The following is a 5530-nucleotide window of genomic DNA, read 5'->3' on the forward strand; positions in this document are numbered from 1 at the left end:
TTGAGGTTCTATTCCTTCTGGAGTTCGTATTTTCTCCTTCTGCTCTCTCAGATGAACGTAATATCCTTCTCAGTTCGAAAAACGGTGCGGAGGGAGTTTACAGAGCTCCCTTCCTCTCCTCCATCTTGGCTCCATCCCCCGCTTTATAACGTTCTAAGGTTTTTATAAACTTCTCAAGATTTAAATTGTAAATGAAGTCTTTTTGACCAGTTAGGCCTTTCTATTTGGTATGGTAAGTAGAACGCCCTGTCAAATAATGGTAAACCTTAGGTTGTATTGCTTGGGTAAAAGCTGTAACTGCTCAAATATATATGCAATTCCTAAAGTTTTAATGTTTTGGTAATAAGTCCATCACTTAATATTTTGATTATCAAAGGGTATGTGTCACAAAAATAACTAAGTTTTCTTGTCAATTGCATCATAATGAACTCTCACATCATATTTTTAACCATGTCCATTTTTGAGTTCTGTCATTTATAGCTAATTGTTCTGGTGTTCTTATAAAACATGTTTTATCTTCAAGGAGACTTATAAAAAAGATCTTTAAGACAGATACATGTATTTGAGATCTTTAAAATTCATACTAAAATGGGTAAGAATTTCCAGAACTAAAAAGCTGCATTCAAACTGAACAAGAATTAGGAACATGGGATTAAATGAACTGAGGAGATGGTTATAGTTTTGTGACTCTTGTTTTAAAGTATTGCTAGTTCTATAATGTTTGCTCTTCTAGATCAAGGAAACTTTCTCTTAAGATATCCATAATATACAGTAATAGGATACAGAGTACAATAGATAGGATAATAGAGTACCCTCTAAAATTCAAAGATTATCAGTGAGTATTTGTTCTTGACCATTACAGTCATTTGCATAAGTTCAGTAAGAATCTGTTCTTGTAGGGGCTTCTGGGTGTCGGTTGGTTAAGCATCCTACTTCGGCTCAGGTCATGATCTCATGGTTCGTGGGTTCGATCCGCACGTTGGGCTCTGTACTGACAGCTCAGAGCCTGGAGCCTGCTTCAGATTCTGTGTCTCCCTCTCTCTCTGCCCCTGCACGTTCATGCTCTGTTTCTGTCTCAAAAATAAATAAACATTAAAAAAAATTTTTTTTTAAAAAGAATCTGCTCTTGTAACAAGACACCACTGGAAATACTGATCATTTTACCAAGGTTTTGGCTGGAATTGTGGCAGATTTCTTGCACAAAGAGTCGTGACATCGAGGCTTTTCTTTCCAGGAAGCAACTTTATTCATGCCGATATGGGCTCACAGGGTTGGTACCCAAAAAACTGAGCCCTGAATGCCACATGGTATACCCTTTTATAAATTTTCTACATTGTCTCTCATATATGGGTAACATATAGGCATACAGTCTGGTTGGGTGACCTCCTGTTACAGGGCTTGTGAAGGACGCACATATGCACATATCCAAGTGGCCTTCCCTTGAGGTCTTTTCTCACCACATTCCTTAGGGAGGAGATTCTACTACATTCCCCCATTTGATTCTCAGACTCCCCCCTCCCCCATTTTGGGTCAAAGAGCATCACCTTGGTTTAGAGATCTATATTTCATAACATCATCACATGCATGGCTGTTTTTCTTTCAACCATTGCCTCAGTGAGGCTAGAGACAGACCATATAACCAGGGAAGCTAGGCAAGGTAGGATTAAGCAAGCTCCCAAAATCAAGAGGATAATTCCCATGAGGGTTTTGGATCCCCTAAGAGTTTAAAAAACATTCTCTGAATAAACTCCCCAGGGTCCCAACTTTTCCAGGTCTAGATTGGGACATGAACAACTTTTCTCATTCGACCTATGATCTCTTCTATAACTTTTCCTTCATCATCTAACAGTAGGCAGCAGTTGCTCAGGTCAAACTTTCCACAAACTCCTCCCTTTGAAGCAAGCAATCTAAGGCCATGCGATTTTGATAGATAGCATTGCTCATTTCGGTCTGCTCCTTGGCTATTAAGGGCCCTGATAGTTCTATTGGTTATAATGTCTACAACTGCTTGCAGCATGTTGTTTAGCATGTAAATTGGAGTGCAGTAGCCCCAGGACGCATCCTCTGCCCAGTGGCAGAGCCGTAATATTAGAGTATACGCTCAGGAGGCCATTCATCATCTTTCCAATTACCAATTTGTAGGGCACGTCATTTCCTTTGAGTTTCCTTGTTCCCATATATTTGGACTCTCAAATATTCCCCTCTGGCAAGTGGGAGCAGTAAGAAATATGGAAGGATATTTCCCTGTGCACATAACACAGACCAGTCTGAGGGAAGTAGTGTATAGGCTGTCCTTTCACATATACAGTATAGTCCACCTGGGGCCTGCCATTTGATGTCTGCATCAACATTATCCCAGGCCTCTTGGAGATGAGAGAAGGTAGACAGGGGTAGGGTGTTATAGACTTTGAGTCTGGAGTTCTCTTTTGTCCAGCAAGAGAGCAGATGCAGAAAGGAATCGAGAGAGGCTAATTGTTGGACCCTATTTCCCAATGCGGGTCACAGAGAACGGAATCCACAAACACAAATGGAGTTGGTTATTTCAGTTCAGACAAACGACCCCTCCCAAGTAATTCCTCGGAAGAGCGCCCTGAGGAGCAGAAGCTCAGGGTCTATATAAGCCAGAGTAACCAATCATCATCTTAGAGCATTTGGTGGTAACTATATCGTGGGGCAGTGACTAGATGACTTTCACCTGTTGACTTTGCCTTTTCCAGGTGAGGTTGTTTTAACAGAATCTTTTATCGAGTTACATTCCTAGGGTTACCAGAATAGAAGTGGGCAAGTGAAAACAATGGTTGGTAATTTATGGCCTAACATAATGTCTGAAAGGAGAAAAGAGTCCTGTGTAAGGGTCTTTTCTCCATATTTATTAGAATCAGAAGGCTTACATATGTGTTGCAGAAAGAAAACTTACATACGTGGTGCAGAAAGAAACAAAACAGTAACATTAACTTTTGTGTGTGAGAGAAAAGGGATTTTCAAAGATATGCGGTGTTAGGGATTAGGGTCAAGACAAATAAAAATAGCCACACAGGTGGACATTTACTACAGGCACCAGGCACCTTATCTGTTTATCTTAACTTTTCTAGGGGCTAAGACAGATAGAGAATGCTACCTCAGGGGTAACAAGGTATTTTGGTCACTAGCCCTTGGCACTTTCACGCTGTGGTGGCTTTCCGCCCTAAATCTTGTTAAACCATTGGTGCAAGTTCAGAAAATTCTTAAACTTACCCTCCACAATGTGATCACACGGTGATCTGGGGTCCCCCACCATTAAGTTTCCCAGGCAGTTGAGTTATAATATCTTTGGCCCAGGCATGTTAAGCTTCCAACAGAGATGATAAACTTCCTTTCTCACAAGGCAAGGCAGGTTTTCCCCCCCAATAGTTGACGTTTTGAGGAGCCAAATCCCAGTAGTAGGACTGGAGTATTCTGTTCCACTATAAGGTTCACATGGATCTAAATTCTGTAGCCTCTCTTGGCCATTGATTCCCCCTGTTGGTACCAACAAAGCATCCTACCCACAAAAAGGTGAGTGCTAAAAGAAACCTCTCATCATATTCCCAGCCATCCAGGAAAGCTTCTGTCAGTTCTATGGTAAAAAGTAGAACAAGAATCACAATAACAGAGAGAAACAAGGGGGTGACAGTGCATCACAGAAAGGAAACAGATATGGAAAATAAGAACAGTCCTTTGTTCCATTGGACCGTGATTTCTCAAGCTTCTGCTATACATAGATTAGTTAGCTTCTGGAGTGACTAAAGCAGGGCTGCAATCTCCCAGAGCCTCTGGAGCCGCAGATTACTTCTTCCGTATGGTCAGTGTGAGACCCTCCTCAGGTCAAGCTGACCCTAATGAAAAATTACCAACCATTGTTTCACTCTCCAGCCCCTCTGCTTGAACAATCAAGGGTCGGGAAATTGAGCTCTGGGAGTCGTAAGATGTAACCCATAAATTATAACTTAAAGGTTAACTTGTTTTCTAAGATACTGTTGCTAGATCCAACCCTTTAACCACCAAGTTTTTGCTTCTGTGCACCTGCTTCTCTTCTTCAGACCTGTGATTGGTCACTTCAAATTTCTCCTAAGACAAAAAACTCTAAAACTGATAGGTCTCTACCAAATCTTACGTTTGTGTGTCAAAATTTGATTGACCACTATAAGATGCTATAAACTATGATTGATTAACTAAATGATGACTTATTTTGTCTTGCCAAAGCCCTTAAAAACCCTGAGCTCCTGCTCGGTGGCGCTCTCTCCTGAGGACTTGCCACCACTTGGGAGGGGCTGTTCGGCCAAACTAAAATAAACTCATACACCATCTCCGTTTGTGTCCGTGGGTTTCACTCTTGGTGACTCGCTTCAGAAGGAAAAGGTCTAACAGTCAGCTTGCACATTGTTGATGGAATGTATTCCCAATTTTGAGATGCCAGCTTAACTCTGCTGTGGTGAATCCAGGCTCCTACCTTGGCTACCCTTACTGCAGTAGGGGTGGACAAAATGACAGTGAATGGGCCTTTCCAGATGTGCTCTAAGGATTTGACATCCCACTCCTTCACCCATACAGCACCTCCTGGTTTAAAGGGGTGAGTGTGGTCAGACTCACAGCTCCCTAACCCAGTGGTGTAAGGTGGCTAGGGTAGAGCAAGGGCCCTCATCTGTTGCTTTAGGGTTATATTGCCTATCTTATTTAGATCCCCCCTTATGCCCTTGAGAATGGGAGAAGGTGCCCATAAATGATTTTTTAAGGGGAGAATTCCATCTGCTTCTTTAGCTTCCCACTTGCAACTGCAGTCTGCCTCCTTGAAGGTTCCTTATCTCTCCATGCCTAATGTTAACCCTGCCTAATGAATAACCCTATTTATTCCTCCCCCTGGAATAGGGCCCCTAACTGCTGTTAGGGAACAGGGATGATGACCATTCTGGCTTCCTCAAGCTGATAAGGGATGGTGTGAGGGTATAGCAGTTAGAGTCTACCTAAGGGTAAGTTGAGTGGTCCATGGTATGGTTCTACAGGAAGGTTGGCAGGCATAAGGCAGCATAAACATTAGCAGACACAAAGAGAAAAACACAAAGTAAAGATTATACTGTCCAAAAGATGGCATCTCAAGATAATTTCCCCAATTCCCAAACCAGTCACACAATCCAGGAGAGACCCTGAGTTTGTCCAATTATGTCCAAGTGTCATCTATCATTTCTAAGACTCTGTGAGAATTATCAGTTATATTGAAACAACATATCTCAGGGAATCTCTCATAACCCAGGTGATGGAAGAGCAGTAACTAATCAATGGTGGGCTCTACTCTCCAAGAGTTTGGTCCTAACTTTTTAATTTTTTGGAAGCATCTAATGCATATGAGGCATTATTTATAGTTTTGCTGAGTATAAGCAGACAGTTGCTTTATTTCAAGGCATAAAACTTTTCCAAGAGCCGGGAGTCCTACCAGAGAGGCAAGGCAGCCGTTTACTATTATTAATTTGCAAAATTTTAGGTAAGCCATTTGGGTATTATTTTATAAAGCAGAACT

The sequence above is a fragment of the Suricata suricatta genome, chromosome 9 (genome assembly GCF_006229205.1).
Source record: "Suricata suricatta isolate VVHF042 chromosome 9, meerkat_22Aug2017_6uvM2_HiC, whole genome shotgun sequence".
Classification (NCBI taxonomy): Eukaryota; Metazoa; Chordata; class Mammalia; order Carnivora; family Herpestidae; genus Suricata; species Suricata suricatta.